Source organism: Crassostrea angulata, chromosome 4 (assembly GCF_025612915.1).
Source record: "Crassostrea angulata isolate pt1a10 chromosome 4, ASM2561291v2, whole genome shotgun sequence".
In the NCBI taxonomy this organism is placed as follows: domain Eukaryota; kingdom Metazoa; phylum Mollusca; class Bivalvia; order Ostreida; family Ostreidae; genus Magallana; species Magallana angulata.
Window position 1 is genome coordinate 21589087 of NC_069114.1, and position 18325 is coordinate 21607411.

The 18325-nt window shown below is 32.5% G+C and overlaps 2 non-coding genes across 2 annotated transcripts; both read left to right on the forward strand.

Annotated features, from left to right (window-relative positions):
* Positions 1 to 8246: 8246 nt before the first annotated feature.
* On the forward strand, positions 8247 to 8319 carry Trnar-ucu (transfer RNA arginine (anticodon UCU)). Its single transcript has one exon. It is a non-coding gene; the product is annotated as a tRNA-Arg (tRNA).
* A 1543-nt stretch (positions 8320 to 9862) lies between these two features.
* On the forward strand, positions 9863 to 9935 carry Trnar-ucu (transfer RNA arginine (anticodon UCU)). The gene has a single exon. It is a non-coding gene; the product is annotated as a tRNA-Arg (tRNA).
* The last annotated feature ends 8390 nt before the right edge of the window (positions 9936 to 18325 follow it).

Sequence of the window (18325 nt, forward strand, 5' to 3'; positions counted from 1 at the left end):
GTGATGTTTTGGACACGGGTTATGTATTTTTGTCCCTCTTTTTCTCTGCTGGTTAAGAAAAGCTAGACTATTCAAATGATGTACATAATTCACAATAATGATTTATATTTATATTGTATTAGTCCTAGTGGTTAGTTTTATCTTGTTGTTTGGCTTTACCTATTAATGATTCAATTATGTATGGAGAATGTAAAATATAAAATAGTTCTAAGTCATACTTATTTGTATCATTTTATGTTAAGTCTATCCTCTAATGCAATTAAAATCATATTTTTCATGGTCAACGATGCACTTATAATGCGGTTGTTTCTTCTACATTAGTGGATGTGAATTTTGACCATTAATGATATAAATTCAAAATTATATCATTAATGGACGGCTAAAGAGTTTTTTAAAGATAAAATCATATAATTAATGGTCAGAATTCTGACAACTACTGCATATTCATATCATAAGAGGATACGGTATTATTAGACTTGCTACACCCCATTTTCCTAAAACAATAATACACAAGTATATCAAATATGAATAATATCTAACATAAATATCCCATCTCTTTCCTTGATTATAAGCATTACTATTCAGACAATAACGAATCTCTTTATTAATGTTGATGAACAATTCATATTTAATCATATTTCAGAATTATGACACAGAGCTACTACTTTAATGACATAATTTTCTAAGCATTCACAAAATGCGAGAACTTTCTAAATTTCGAACAATTTAACGAAAAGAGATTAAAAACCTGTAAGAATACATAATTTAGTTTCGGTTTAAAAGACAAAAATATGTCCATTATAAGAGTGTACATTTTATCACGATATTTGCTGTGTAAAGTTCACTATTTTATCTTAGATATATATATATATATAGCAGGTTAGAAAATCTGTGAGTGCGCAGCCAGTCGAATTGTTCTTTGTCATGATTGCTGAGTACTTTTTTCTCCTCTGTATCATTATTAAACTACCACATCGGAAAATATCCTTGGCATACTCTTAAATAAACATTGATTAAGAAAAAAACGGAAATTAATTATGGAACAAGTGGCGTTCATTGGATTCATTTAAGGCCCGTCAATTGTTCACTGCAATAAAAGGTATCATTATTTCTTAGATATCCACAAAACTTGATGTGCGTTTTAGAGAAGCATTTTCATTATGCAAATAATGTTCAATTGTTCTTTAAGAGCCATTTAGCCCGCTTCTGTTTGCTCTAGTGTTTTTCAATCTGATGGTTTGGATTTATGCTCAATTAACAGTAAATAAAAGTTTAGAATTATGGATGAGGGAAGGTTGTCCTTTTGTCTACACTGGTAAAAAAGTATGGATTGCATCGATTGTTATACGATAGCATCGTGTTTTATTTTAAGCCCCCAACGGAAGCATAAACTAAAAGCATTCTATCACACTACCCAAAAAGTATTAAATATTTGCATAATTATTGTGTGCATTTCACATCGCTATCAACGTAAATTTTGCTATGAGATTATAAAGATGAATATCTAAATACTAATCGAGCAGATTTACAATTCGGTAATCTAAGCTTACAAAGAAAGTGTTATTAAGGAAAGCGTCGCATTTATTGCTGGTGTGATGCCAGGTTAAGTGAATATTTACCATTAAAAATCAATCTCAAAAAAGATGTTTAAACGTACAGTAATCATTTGTGAGAACCAAGTGATGTTGAGCTAATTTTTCTTCTTTCAGAAGATGGATGTTGCCATTTTTAGACATCATGCTATACTATATGCATCATTAAGGAGAACTTTGTACAAATGTATCGGAAGTTAGCTAAAATATTAAGAATTTTCTTTACCAACTTATAGTTTATAGCTAAAATTCAAATAGTTTATTCAAATACAATATAACAAAATGAGATGATTGATCTATTATGGAGATACAATAAATGGCTATTGTTTTTTATAGTTACCGTATACATACAGTAATCATCCTCCTGGCGATTTATGCGACTGTCAACATCAATCAAACAGTGAAATGTGAAACAACTTAAAGACTGTGGTTTGTAGTAATAGCCTAAATACCGTCGTTTTAGGTTGCCCTAAAAAAACTAAAAATACCATAAACTATTGACCATTTGAAAAGTCTTTTTTATCGCTAAACATGCTATTATCAGGTGCAATTTCCAAATAAACTGATTCTAGAATTACAAGTGAAAGGATTTCTAATTCCAACTTAAAAGAATAAAATGATTTACAGTGATACCAAACATCAAAGTTGACACTATGATAGATAAGGAATCCTAATTAGCATTAAAAACATTCACTTAACGTGCCAATGTTACATGTTATTTGTAATTCCACTTAAAAGCATATCGAATTCTCCTTGCTGTATGGTCGTTGTTTCTAATGTGTTATAATGATCGTTTTTGTTCTGACTAGCCCTGCATGTTGAACATTTACCAGTTGGCTCTAAAGCATGCTTTGACGGATGACATTTTGTTATTTGAGACGAGAAGAGTCGGTGGAAAAAGTTCTCTTTATCGACACTCTAATTAACAAAATCCTATCCCACTGTATCAAATTAAAATCGTTAATTTGTCTTCATTTTACACAATAAAAACCGGCAGCACTTGATCCCTCTATTCATTTTTCTAGCGAGTGCAATCAATCTTAATGCATTAGCTGTTTCATTAGCTGTTATGCATTGTTACTCCGCAAGACAATACTGTTCGGGATATTGGGAAACTCGAGATTTTTTTTTTATTTCTACTTGCTTCGTTTTTGCCTTTATGCTAGAATAGGTTTTTATTTTAGTGCATCAAAAATGTTATAAGATGAAATTTTAACACACGACAAATGTAGTGGTATACTACGCCGTCTTTGGACATTGAATTCAATATTTGATCATGTAACGAATTACAATATGACTACTTGTTTCTTTCGTCTGTAATTAGGAGGGATGTACGGCCAACTTGTACGTGTAATTTGAGAATGTAAGCGTTTCTTGAACTGGCTAGTTTCTATCCAAAACTGACCAAAACTTTTTGCCACTAGATATAAAATCAATAAATATAAGGTTTTACATATTGTTTTGTATGCAAGTTACGCATACAAGAATAAGAACAGAACAATGTCTTTTCAGTCTTTTCAGTTGAACTGCCCAGCTGCTGACTTATTTTGTAGATTTAGAAATGTGAAAAATAAGGAAGGGGTTTATTGGGGTCTTCTCTACAACTTTTTTTTTTAGAAAGAGGTTGAATCCTGCACATTATTGCTGTAACTTTGCCTTTTTTAATAGGGTACAAAAGAAAGTACCCTATTAAATCCAGTGTATACTTAGAACTCCTATGTCAATGGAGGCACATTGGCGTTAAATTTTCATTAAAAAAATAAATGTCAATTCAAAACAATAAAATTGTGCTGAATGTGACAGACATTTCTTTACCAGTTCAATTTTTTTCTTCAGTTTTATAAGTATAAAATAGATGAAATAAAGTAAATTCTTTGTAGAAGTGGGGAAGGGGTCCAAAAATTAATTGTCCTAAGTAAATCAAAGTACTGAAGTACTGACGCGAGTTGATTTTATAGATTATTATTTATTTTAAAATCAACGATACGTTATTTTGCTTGGCAAGTAGTTTATAATCTGTATTTGAATTACGCACATTTTTATAATATAAATTTTCGGACTTTTCCGACAAGAATTTATAGAAAACCCTGTATGAATTGTGTTCTGTAATATTTAAAGATAGAATTGATTCCATCAAACTATGTATCAGTAATCGAAATATTCCCAAAATGTATAAATCCAAGCAATAATGAACTCTAGTCTCGTTTGACCAGATGATCGGCTGTCTTCGTTAATCTCCGACAAGCAAGAGATACTCTCTGCCAATGTGTACACCAGGTCAGGTGAAAGCTTGATGACGCGACCTCTAAATATAGAATGACTCTCTGCTTGTCGGAGATTTACGGAGACAGCCGATGGTTGAACGAGACCATATTGAACTTTGGCGTAGGAATACATACGACTGCAAAAAATATCTAAATTGTTCGTATTTTTAAAAATCTGACTATTGTCAAGGTATTAATAAATAATTTTCTTAAAAAACAATGCTTTAGCATGCATAACATCGAATTTATCGATTATTTTCAAGAACTAAGTATTGTCAGCGGTGATGATCTGTGCTTAGGTCCAAACACTGTTTCAGTTTCGGTTTGCCAGAGTAACTGCATAGGAGAGTTGATTGCAGTGAAAATATAACTTCAATGTACCCCATAGAAACAGACAAACATATCTTGTGAGAATTGATTGTTTCCGAGACTCATTTCAAAATAATGTACCCTATTTTGAAACAAAGTTACAACTTAAATGAGAAGCTTAGACATTTTTCTCCAGAAATGATTGAAGGGTGAACATTAATGACATCCTTTCATATTTTTAAATCTTGAATTTAATGCTCTAGCTGCGCATTTCTCAGTGATTAAAAAGGAAATTGTTCTCTTGACTTTTTGTTAGCATAATTTGCATATACAAAACAACATGAAGAGCCTAATGCATTACTTTTTTTATCTTTTTGACAACAGTTTTGTTTTTAGCAGAATCAACTTTAGTTAAAGAAATGTTATACTAGTATTGTAATCTTAAAATGTACAAGCTGGTCACACATCCTCCTTAATAAATTCCCTTTTTTGATTATATACCTATATAGCAAAGCCCTTTAGCTCCGTTACTACCCTAACTTCGTCAATTTCGGGAAACTCTTCGCCGTTTGAAATCAAGTGCCATTAAAAAATTTCATTCGAATGTCAACAAATAACAACGGTTAAGGTCAAAATTGTGATTAAACATAACAAAATTGTGTTAAATTAGCTAGCACTTATTCATGGGTGCACTAAAATATTGATATCTCTGATGTATGGGCCCTTCGGTCATTAATTGTGGTCAATCGTTTTCAGAGAGGTTAATGCCAAACATTTTACATGTAATACAATTCTGAATAAGGTCATCAAAACATTGTTTTCAGTCTGCATTATCGTTTAAGCACTTCACTTGATGATACCGTCAAATCGCTCGTGCCGTAATTAATGCCTTATACAAAATTTATAAATACGATATATCCCTATTAAAGATCCGTATATGCTGCATTTATTTAAAAAAATATTATAAATAGATAATATTTGCATTAATAATATAAATATTTGAAATATGTAAGGACAGAAATCAAACATCCATACATTCTGAAAAGGTCATTGTGATTGTTGTTACAAGGACTCATTTTTTCTGGCTATCACATCATTTCTATGATATTAAGGAAGGGGTCTTTTCTGGTTTTCGACTGGCCAAACGTAAATTTGAATAATTGTTCATTAAATGAAGATGACATTTTTTTTAGAATAGTATATTTTTCTTTCATTTTTACTATCATACAACTTGGCATAGAAACAGTAATCAATGTTCAGAATCTAACAAGGACTATATTTTTCGCGGAACATTGGTGTAGGAAAATATCATATGTTTCGTACTGCAGAATTGCTGTAGAGAAATGAGTCTGCTTTAGCATTTTTAAAAACAATAACATTAATGTTGGATTTTTTAACAACTGTGAACTAATAATATGATACTTGGGTTTCAGAACATGTTTTTACAAAATGATTTGTCTATCAAATTAAATTTTTATCGGCTTTTTAAAGCGCCCATTTCATTTCTGTAAAAATATACTAAAATTAGTTTTTTCTCTCTTATAAAATCATTGTCAATATATTAGATTTTCTGTCAATTTATTCTATAAATTTTAAAGTCTTTATAATACATGAAAATCAGAAACATTCTAATATTGGAAGCATAAAGAAAAAAATATTAATTAGTTAGCTAACTTGCTGGCTGAACCATAAACAAAAGGTGGAAAATGAATGGAATCATCGGTAAAGGTATTGAGAAGTTGATATACCAAACGAATTTGAGAGAGATTAATCGTAATGTCTGGTTTCATTGTTTTATAGAGTTTATGTTAGGAACAAAACTAGTATTTAAAGTGGTTTCATGATTTAGTTTTCAACCGGGTTTTCCAACGGAAAAATCCGGTTATTAAAATGATGAAAATGGCGGACGGGCAGCTGCCAAAAGGGTACCCTTATTGTACGGATATAACTCCTCTTACAGTTTTCAAGATAGGAAGTTGTTCTTTTGCAGATCAATTGTACATATATTAGAAGTGTGCATATTGCTAGGATTTTGATTTTTTATAATATATGAAAAAATATTAGCTTTTGAACTTGGTCATTTTTGGCAAAATATTTCATAAGGATAACCTCATTGTACGGATAACTCTTCCTACAGTTTTCAAGATAGGAAGTTGTTCTTTTACAGATCAATTGTACTTATATTAGAGGTGTGCATATTGCTAGGATTTTGATTTCTGATAATTTATGAAAAAAAATACCAGCTTTTGAACTTTGCATATTTCTGATAATTTATGAAACAAATACCAGCTTTTGAATATTGCATAAATGGTTGACATGGATTATGGATACAGTTTACATAAAAGAAAACCCGGTTTGCTGTCACATTGACAGCTTTTCACTTGTATATATGATAATTTTCAATTTCAAAACACTTATGGTATTTATATTATAATATTTTTCAAATGAGTATCGTACATGTAATACCGTTAATTTTTCATGTTAATGTTAGATTGATTTGGGGTTTATCCCTTGTACGACTGATGAAAATTCATATATGGTTACCTATTCGAAATCAAAAAATTATAATATGTATCAGGATATTCATTTAAATCTTACGTACTACTTTAAATACTCTACCTTAAAATATCATTCCTGAGCGATGATATACTCAGTAAATCTTTATCATAAACAAAAAATAACTAAACAGTTGTTTCGCTTTCTGAAGGTATTTCTCTAGTCCGTTTTACTAGTCGTCTATTCCGAACATGATCATTGTTTTGAAAATAGTATTTGATTTTTTCAATTAGCATAGAGATTTTTATTTTATTATTACACAGCATTTATAAAATAAATCTATCTTAATCAGTAGTTTTGTGGAAACAATTTTTTCGCGCGGAAGAATTTTCTTTTTGAGATAATGATACAAATCATGTAAAACCGTTAAATTCCAATATACTTTTCATTTGATTAAACATTTGGAATCAAGCAAACCTTTAAAGCGTGATAGATGTGAGGCATATTTTAAAGGTCCTGTTTAACATGTAGAAATCAAATCTAAAGAGAATGATGGCTAGTAAATTTCAGCATAAAATCATACAACTGTACAGGAAAAATTCAGATTTTTTAAAACCAAATTTTGCAAGAATTTTACCTTTGAAGCCTTATATAAAAAATCAACATCACAGACCCCATGTCAGTATAATACTGAAGACATATCTAAGCAAACTTTTTTAAAATCTTGATATTCAGAAAGCTTTTATTCCAAATAAAATTGTTATTTAATACAAAAGTCACCAGGAATATAATCATTTTTATACAGAATTCTTTTAAAATCTCTCTATTCAATATGGACACTGTGCATAATCCGAACAATATTTTATATAATTATTTTCCTTGTTTAAAAATAGTGAGAAAAAATATCATTCGGGTTAAAATTGTGTTTTAGGTGCAAAGAGGTCAAATTAAATGTGTCATATCTGAGAGGAATAAACACTGCCACCCTTTTCTTGGTATGTTTTTAAAGTATTTTCTGTCTATTTCAGGGATATACTTCTCAATTGATACAACTTGATACAACTCTGTTGAAGTGATCGATACAGTCATACCCCATTTTTGAAAGCCTTGAAATATATATTAATTTATCATAGGTACTGTATGTTTTTCTCTTATAAATTTGAACCTGTAGCCATTTGCTACTATTTATAGCGTATAACCTGTAGAACAGGTATTCAAGTTAAGCACGATCTTCACTCATTCGAAGGCTTTTCTTTGCCGCATTTACACAATTAGCACCCACCCACTTATTATTTTAGTGACATTTAAAAATCAAAGGATTGTGCATAATAAAATGTAATTTGTTTTATTTCAGAAAGAATTCTAAAGAATCTTTATAAGTATTTGTTCGTGTAAATAAATGCAGCAAATAAGCCCTCCCTTTCTAATCATGTGTTTTGTTATTATTGTAAATAATTTATGTTCGGTTGAGTGAAACGAATAAGAACATGAATACATTTTCTGAAGGAGTATCAACTATTCAACTTGTATCGGTTTGTTTATATGATTTCCCGCTTAGAAATGCCCTCTTATAGTCTTACATTAAGTCCGCGTAGCGCAGTGGATAGCGCGCTGGACTTCTAATCCAGAGGTCGTGGGTTCGAATCCCACCGTGGATGTTCTATTTTTAAAACTTTTCAAATTATGCAGGAAGGTCATTGCCACAAATGTGTTATGAGGACTGGATGGTCGTGGCCATTTTAAGGCTAAATGTACCTTCATTAGACAAAGAACTTCGAATATTATTTAATGAGCAGGTTTATATATTAAAGCTGAAATGGTGGGATTTTTTCTCTACTTTTTTTTAACTGTATAAAGGGTTATTTTTGCCCCGTATAAATTTCGACCTGTCTTGAATTTGTCCAGACAAGTTATGTTTAAAAAGGGATAATTTGAAACATTGAAATGTTCCTAGGAGAAAGGGGTGAATATTTTCTTTGCATACAGTAATATAGTTATAGCCAAAATGTCACATATAAATAAAATATTAAGTTTATAATGGCAAATCTGATGATTAATTCGTTGCTCATCAAGACTATTCGGATATCTGTTGCAAAAATATTTGGTTTCAATACTTAGTTGTTTATGTGAAAAGATAAAATAAACGAAAAACAAAGCTAAAGATTTGTTTATGGATTACAAACAACATGTTAAACATAAAACAAATACATGAAGATAATATCCAGTACATTTAAAAAAAAATATTACTGTTCAACATTTTCAAATTGATATGATACTCTAAAGAAATATGAAATTTAAAGAGAGGGAAAAATTATGATTGAATTTAAATAAAGTATTGATATGAAGAAAACAGCAAATAAGCAAACTTACATAAACATTTCATTAACAAGTAATAGATTCAGTATCTGACAGAGGTTCTAAAACACTTGAATACAAGTTGAAAATCAAATGAGACCTTTTCCCCTCTCCTTATTTATAAAAAAATGTCATCACATATGTTTTAGCATTGGAAATTGATATTCTAATTCTTCAATTATGATAGAATGGTGCCTGTTTAGACTTCTTGAATAATGTCGAAGTATTCTTAGCGTTTTTATTGAGGTATGTCAAATCATTTTGAAAATTCTTAACACTCACTACAAAAAAAATCAACTACAGTAAAACTCGTTTAGTACGAACACGGATACATGTATAGGGAATTCTCGGATATAGCAAAGTTTTTTTTGAGTCTCGGTCAAATTCTTAACAAATCTTTGCAAAAATGTTTGGGTATAACGAATTTACGGATATAGCAAACTGATTTTTGAGTCCCGTAGAGGTAAATAATGACGAAATTATACAATTTCATAATGATCCTCTTTACAGTTAAAAAAGTTTGCATTACCATTTAGCATTATAGTTTGAATTTATTTTTATATAAATTTTTCGACTCACAATCCGATTATTAAAGGTATCAAAGTAATGAAATTTTTATTTTAAGCCTCAATCAGCAAAAGTTATATTCTGGTGAAAGAAAACATGTATATAGTGAATTTGCTATAGTTATTATTACGAATTCGTTATACGGATATAAAGAATTACGGTTATAACGAAGTAAATCCATCGATCCCTAGGACTTCGCTATAACCGAGTTTTACTGTATTGTTATTTTCAATTCATTATGTAATTGTCTTACATAAAATTACGTCACTTTAAATGTCAGTCCGCGTAGCGCAGCGGATAGCGCGCTGGACTTCTAATCCAGAGGTCGTGGGTTCGAATCCCACCGTGGATGATTTTTTTTTCCTTTAGGGAGACTGGATAATCAACAAAATTACCAGTCAGATCAACCCACATTATGAAAAGTTCTCATCGAAAATGTGGTTTATTTGAACGCCTTTTGTCGGTTGTGTCGAATTTAATGTCTGCACATGTCTGTCTAGACAAAAATTTAATAATAAGCACTTTAAATTAACTTTGAATAACTTTGATCGAAATATTTTGGGCAGTACAATTGTTATTTTGAAAGTTTATTATACGTTAACGTTGTAGTTTGTTTTAATTTTCAGTCACTTAAGGCTGGCGTTTATCATCAGTATAATTGATAATGTTTTACAAATTATAAGTTTAAGTAAACCTTGGACAAGAAAATATTAATTATTGCTATATATTCCAAAAATATATACCAAGCATTTACAATTAAACTCGATCCCATATTTTCTTGTGTATTTACTCTTATAAGCTACTCTTTGTTCTCATGAGGGCCTCACTTTTTCGGGAAGATGTTATAAATTTGATACTTAGCACAGCAAATTATGTAAGAATATTATATTTAAGATTCCAAACAATATTACTTTATTCATATAAAGACGTCATTATGCAAATGTCGGTTTCATGAACAGTATTCATAACAAAATGTTACCATATAGAACTCAGTTTCATGAACATTGGTCAGATAAGATAATTCTATTTTTCCAAATTCTGGGCCCTTTGGGAATACAAAGGTATGACAGGTACTAACAATATAAAAGGGGGGGGGGGGTTACAAAAACAACACATGTATACATACATACAAAAAGGGAGAAGGTTTCTAAATGATAGCGTACATTTATATAGACGATGAATATAATCTTTTAGAGTTAAATGAATACGAGCCTTTTTTTCAGTTGAAAACAACTATAAATGTATGTTGCAAAAATTTCAATAACAATATCACATTCAATAGACATTAGCCACATAGACTTGTCTTTATTACAAAGATTTCTAAAATTATTACGAAAGCTATTCAAGGACTATACAAAAGGTTTCCTTAATGCATTGTTTAATGTACAATTAAATATAAAATATATTTCATCATCTACCTCAGATTTGCAAAAAGCCCATTTTTTCATTAACATATTATTATAGCAAACAGTTTCGTAATATAATGAATAAGAGCTCTTGGTAACGTTGGCAAAACGTTTTTTTTTAAAAAAAACATGAGGATTGTGGATAACAGAAAATAATTTCCTCTACAAAATCTTATTTTAAAAAGAGTTTATGTTCTGAGTTAACCAGTATGATTTTCTGTGTATTTCTCCAGGTATTTTTTGTATCTTCCACAAAATTCATTTGAAAGCTGTTGACACAATATTTCTATCATGTATTGCGTATAAGGTGTTGTAATGTAGTTTATTTAAGATAAAGTGAATACTGCTACTCCAGCTGCCTTTGTTATTCTAATTAAGAAATTGTTTTCATACATTACATTTTTAATGCACAGGGTGATCTGCAATTGTTTGTAAATATATTAGATTACACGTTATCATGTCAACTATGATTTTCTCCGTTGGAGATATCACGACCTCATGGCAACAAGCAGAAGTTGGTATAGTCACTGGCTGTACTATCTCAGGTCATACTATTCTCAGCGACTATGAACATACTGATGAAATTAGCAGGAAAAATGAGTAGAGGTTCATGGATGAAAGCAGGTACACGTCAACCACCAGTGCGTGCATTCATGGATGACATAACGATCAGTACTAAGACCGCGATCGAAGCAAAATGGATCCTCAAAGAAATAGAAGAGCTAATCAGTTGGGCTAGGATGAAAATCAAAGCATCAAAGTCGAGAAGGCTGGTGCTGAAGAAAACAAGAGGCCCATGGGCCACATCGCTCACCTGAGGAACAATAGGTATAATAAGATCAGCTTAATGGAGTCATAATTAATACAAACTATCTGGACAATGTACAATAATACATGTAGATCCTGTATTAATAAAATCCATTTTTTCCCTGGGTATTCTTATGTTTATAATCATTAGTCCCTTTTCTAACAGGATGATTTTATAGTCATATCATATGTTGAGTATTGCAGTTCTCAAAAAGATCCTTAACAATAGTTTATATATGGGATATAAACCTACATCAAACTCTGAACCTTCTTGTAAAGCCAACTAATTGTCCTGGGGCCAAAGTCTTAACAATTATAAAGAATCATCTGGCTGATTAGTTTCTGAGAAGAAGATTTTTAAAGATTTACTCTATATATTCCTATGTTTAATTTCAACCCCCCATTGTGGCCCCACCCTACCCCCGGGGGTCATGATTTTCACATCTTTGAATCTACACTACCTGAGGATGCTTCCACACAAGTTTCAGCTTTCCTGGCTGATTAGTTTCTGAGAAGAAGATTTTTAAAGATTTACTCTATATATTCATGTGTTAAACTTCGACCGCCCATTGTGGCCCCACCCTACCCCCAGGGGTCATGATTTTCACAACTTTGTATATACACTACCTGAGGATGCTTCCACACAAGTTTCAGCTTTCCTGGCTGATTAGTGTCTGAGAAGAAGATTTTTAAAGATTAACTCTATATATTCCTATGTTAAACTTCAACCTCCCATCCTATCCCCGGGCCGGGGGGACATAATTATAACAACTTTGTATCTACACTAACTAAAGATGCTTCCACACAAGTTTCAGCTTTCCTGGCTGATTAGTTTCTGAGAAGAAGATTTTTAAAGATTTACTCTATATATTCCTATGTTAAACTTCGACCCCCCATTGTGGCCCCACCCTACCCCCGGGTTCATGATTTTCACAAATTTGAATCTACACTACCTGAGGATGCTTTCACATAAGTTTCAGCTTTCCTGGTCTTATGGTTCATGAGAAGAAGATTTTTGAAAATTTCTCGGAAATTTTCATAAATTCCAAATTATCTCCCTTTGCTAAAGGGCATGGTCCCTTATTTTCACAACTTTGAATCCCCTTAGGCTAAGGATGCTTTGTGCCAAGTTTGGTTAAAATCGGCCCAGTGGTTTTTGAGAAGATGTTGAAATTGTGAAAAGTTTACAGACAGACGGACAGACGGACAGACAGACAGACGGACAGACGGACGACAGACAAAATGTGATCAGAATAGCTCACTTGAGCTTTCAGCTCGGTGAGCTAAAAAGGGCGAGGACAGACTACGACTTTCAAATTGGACGGGAGATAATTCCATCAGCCTCAGAGAAGCCAGTGAAATGTCTCAGGAAATATTTTGTTGACAGACTGAGGAACACTAGGAACACAACCAACACTGTAGAAGAACTGCAACAGTGGATGAAGTCAATAGACAAAAGTGGATGAAGTCAATAGTCAAAAGTGGACTGCAGGACCTGGATACACCAGCATAGAGTACTCCCTCGGATTTTGTGGCCTTTGTAAGTGTACGATATATAAATGTCCAGGGTAGAACTATGGAGTGCCTGACTACAAAATATCTTCGCCGATGGCTATTAATACCACAGTGCTTTAGTAGCGTTAGACTCTATGGTGCAGCTACTAAACCTCAACTACCGCTATTATCTCTCGTCGAAAAATACAAGGTCATCCAAGTGCAACATCTGACGCTTAGAAACAGTAAATATGAGAAGGTGCGCGGAGCAAGGGTGAATCTAGAAGCAGGCAGAAAGTGTTCAAGAAACGGTGCTGGAAATAGAGTTACGCCTGGACATTGTGGGAAATGTAGCAGTCGGGAGACAAGGCCTGGGAACAGTAAAATCAACCAGATGGGGAACAGCAGACAAAGAAGTGCAAGGAAGCTAGTGCAAAAGGAAGTCCGAGTGATGCAGGAAGACAGTAGACATGAAGAAACAAGGAAGCTGGGTGAATCGGGAAGCAGCAAGTGAGCGAAAATGGACATGGGTGGACGTATGGTCGATGGAGCCAAACAGATAGCAGTTTCTCCATAGATCAGTGTATGATGTGCTACCAAGCCGAACAAAGGCAGTACGAGGCTTATCTGATGACCCAAATTGCAAGCTCTGTGGAAAACCAGCTAATGTGGAGCATATATTGTTATGTACCGTAGCATTGTCTGAATGCTGGTATACATGGCGGTATGACCAGATATTTTCGGTACTTGCAGACTCTCTCGAGAAAGCTAGAAAGAGATCACCACCAAAAACCAAGCGGTTCAAGTTTCTTAACTTTGTTAGATCAGAAGAGAGGGAGAAGAGTGGCGGCACTGTGGAAGTTTGAGGACTTCTTGGCACGGCAGGAGACTGGCAAATGCGGGCTGACTTAAAGACCAGAATACAATTCCAAACGGAGGTAGCATCTACCAACAAGCGCCCTGACGAAGTGATCTGGTCTTCGTTAAGTAGGCATGTTATTATAGTGAAGCTGACAGTTCCTTGGGAGGAGATAATGGAAGGAGAATATGAGCGAAAAATTGATCACCCCAGTCGGCGCAACTCTGGAGGTAGTGGACAGCGCTGAAACAACCGAGGAAGGAGGATCACCTGATGATGGGATCATCACGCATCTAAACCACCAAGATGTTTACAGGTAGTTATCAACAAAAAAAGACAAAATTTACCTAAAACTGCTTTGTTAGAAGCTTTTTTATGTACACCACTTATATATTTAAAACATTTAACATGTACCTTTTTAAATGTATTAAAGTGTGGAAAGATGGTTTAATATTTCTGATTCATTGAGAAGCATGGAATAGGCTTTTGAAGCTCTTTAGTAGAGAATAACTTGGCAATTTTGGATGTTCAGCATCCAAACTGAACATGGTGAGTTAAACACTACTCCTAGGTATTTATATGATGTCTCTTGCTCGATAACATGATTTGATTAGAAGAAACTTTGAACAGGTTTTCTTTTTATTACTGAATACTATAATTTTTGCTCTTTTTTAAGATTGACAGTAAGACAATACTGATCACAATAGTCAGTCATTGTGTTTGCATAGCGTTTTTGTTTTGTAATAGGTATTTAACAGTTGAAACGGGGGGGGGGGGGGGTCTAACAAAAAAATTACGACAATATGAAATTTTGATAACTATTACAATCAAAAAGTTTACAATGTTCGTATTAGACTTGTGAAATAAAATTCTACGTTTTCTTACACCGCTTTAATACTTTTCAACTAATAATGTCTCGCTACAGATTATCAATAACCATATCATTTACACGTGAATGTTGAAGTCATCATAATTTCATCAAAATAAAAAAACTTCATTCGTTGGTTTTTGGACAGAGATGCCAAAAAATTATAGCAATCGCAAAAAATTGTTGCAAACAAATTATGGCATTAACCCAAACAAATGGTAGCGCCTCTCGGAGAAAACTGAGAAACAAAATTTTCCACAATAACTCAAAACTAAATTTTCTGAAATATTTCGTCTTTCTAATCCACTTTTGAAGTTCTGTATTTTCAAGCATACACAAAAGTACCCAAATCAGTATAGCTAGTGATCCAAATCAACCACATTTTCGATTGGCACTTACCATACAGGGCTACCTTGACCTTGAAATTTTAAATATATTTTAGGCCATAAGTTTAAAAACATTGAACTACCCATTGTGGCCCCTCCTTATCCCTGGGGATCACGTTTTATACAAACTTAAATGTTTACTACCTAAAGGTGCCCCCACAGGTTTAAGCCTTTCTGACGAAATGGTTTTTAGTACAAGATTATTACAGATTTTTCTATGTGTATCAAATATATATGTATAAAATCAACCCCCTATTGTGACCCCGCCCTACCAATGGGAGCCATCAATTGTACAGACATGAATATACATTACCCAAGGAAGCATCCACGCAAGTTCAATCTTTTTGACTGAATGCTTTTCAAGAAGAATTGAAAACTAAGAAACCCTCGGGCATTGGCGGTCACCTGAGTACCATAGCCTTTAAGGGACCTGTTAGGGAGTCTTATATTTGCATTTCAAGCTTTAATTTGGAGCATAAAATCTTCAATCAAGACCCTGACTGTTTCCCTCGATCAGCAATAATTCACCAGAGTAACTCAAATGATCTTAAAAGGTACATGTTCACTATATGGTCATATTTGTCAAAATAAAAAGAATGAACCCTGTTTCATGGGTAGTGATTTCTCAATTTAAAAAAAGAGGACATTATAAAAAAAAATACAATGCATTTAGTTGATCTGCAATGGCTGTGAAAGAACAGAAGAAAACTTAAGTTAGATACGTTTTTCACTATGTGGCAATATTTGCCCCACCCAAAGACCGAACCTCTGACCTTGGCGTCGTTTTAACAAAAAGGTAGAAGGCTTCAATTACACCATAACCGTGCAATTCAGTTTTATATCCCCTGCTGTAAAAGTAAAGAGAACTATTTTCTAAGAAATACCGGTCCCGCCCTAGGGCCTAAACATCTGACCCAAAGGCCATTCACTGGTCAGCAACGTTATTCCATTATTAATGTGTTGTGTGTCCTTTGAACTCACAAAACCATAACAGAATCTGACTAAATGACGAAATGAGCGTAGAAGCAGACAGTTAATGTCTCCTGGATGTATCTAAACTCTCAGTGAATTGAGCATCAAGAAGGACTCAAAGAAAATGGAGAAAAGGGGAAGAACAAAAGACCCAAGATCTTTCATAAGAAAAGAAATGGTAAAAGAAGGGGTTGGCTGAAGTGTCAGATATATTATTGAAATAATATTTCATTCAATACATAATGATAAGAAAAGATTAGATAGAAAGCAAAAATGACTTAGATAGGTTTCTGGTAAAGGATGTAACATAATTATGCATCATAAAAATACAGGTATTGCAGGATTAAAAGAACGAGAAGGATACTTGTAGTAACTGATCCTAAAAAGGGCAAATATAAATGCTGAATACGTCTAACAACAACAGAGACACACGGCCTGTCTCACAACTTCTTTATCATTGGCCGTCGGCTGACCAACTCACTGAATTTTTCTCAATTGCATGAATAATTAATGTGTACTCCTGATTGGTTTCTTCGCACTTTTGGGATGGAAATCTTGCCAATCGCGTTAAGACTTTCGCATAATTATACATGTATCTATATAGATTACAGTATATTTAAATAACATTTTTTTTATATTTCCAAAAATTCAAAGACTTTCACTTTCTTATTGTTGGATTGGGAATGCCTTGCAGCAATGGAAGGTCTGGTGAAGGTCTCAGAGGCAAAAACGTACGGTGATTTAATAGTAAATTAAAGTAAGTAAATAAATTTATGATATTATTCCTTTTTTATAATTACTTAATCAGTTACAAGTTAATTTAGGAGGTTGGCACCTGAAATACTAGTATTGTCAATCATCCAAAAAACATCTTGGATATAAAGATGGGGACCTAAAATGATCATTTGTTTTATTTGTGACCCATGTCACGTGCCATTTTTTTTTTTATAAAAAAATAGAGCCCCCAACAGAAATAATACTTTTCCTGAAATTTTTGCTGATTTTAATACAGTATAAAGTTGAACATAAAAGTATAAAAAAAAACTATTAAAGTAATATCTAAGTCAAAGTATAAAAATTCTTGCTTTACTGGTGGCTTCAATGGACAGTACATAATGAACACAACAACAGATATTACAAAATTTTGGAGTAATCAAATTATAAAGCAAATAAAAAATACTAGTAATGTCATCTTTCTAAAACTTTGCATACAAATAAACATACATATAATGTCTAATTTAATAGTAAAAAAAAAAAGGTGGGAATACATCTCATCTTAAACATTTGAGATATAGCATGAAATAAATTAATTTTAGGCCAAAATGGGGTTCATTTTTTCTTAACTTCTATCAAATAAAAGCTAAATATGCCAAAAAATATCGATACAAATATCAAAATATTGTTCAAATATGCTTTTAGAACATCATGAATATATCGTAATACACAAACTATAAAGAAGTTTTGTATGCGCCGAAAATTAGGAAGATAAAGTAACAGTGCCCTAAAACTACTGAGATATGAAAATTGTTCATTTCCTTCTTGAAAACCTTCCGCCACAAAATATAGTCCCTTAATACTAAACTCTGTAAAAATATTAAAAAAAATTAAACATTTTTATTCAATAACGTTTATTTGGCATTTTAAAATTTAAATATACTACTAGAATTTATATGTGATGCAGAATTCTCCGACTACAGGTGACCCAAAATGGCTACCCAAAATCTAAGGAGCCAATTCCTTAACGTTAATTTTATTTTTCATCCGTAAGGACACGTTTACCGAATTTAAAAATCTAGCAAACAGGCATATGTTTAGTAACATTTATTTGTACTTTTTGCGAACCCCATTATTTTGTCATGTAACGATCAAAAAGATTATTTAATTCAAGATTTGAAGAAACAAATCTAACCCTAGCAAACTCATTAAATTTCATGATCATTGACGTACTTT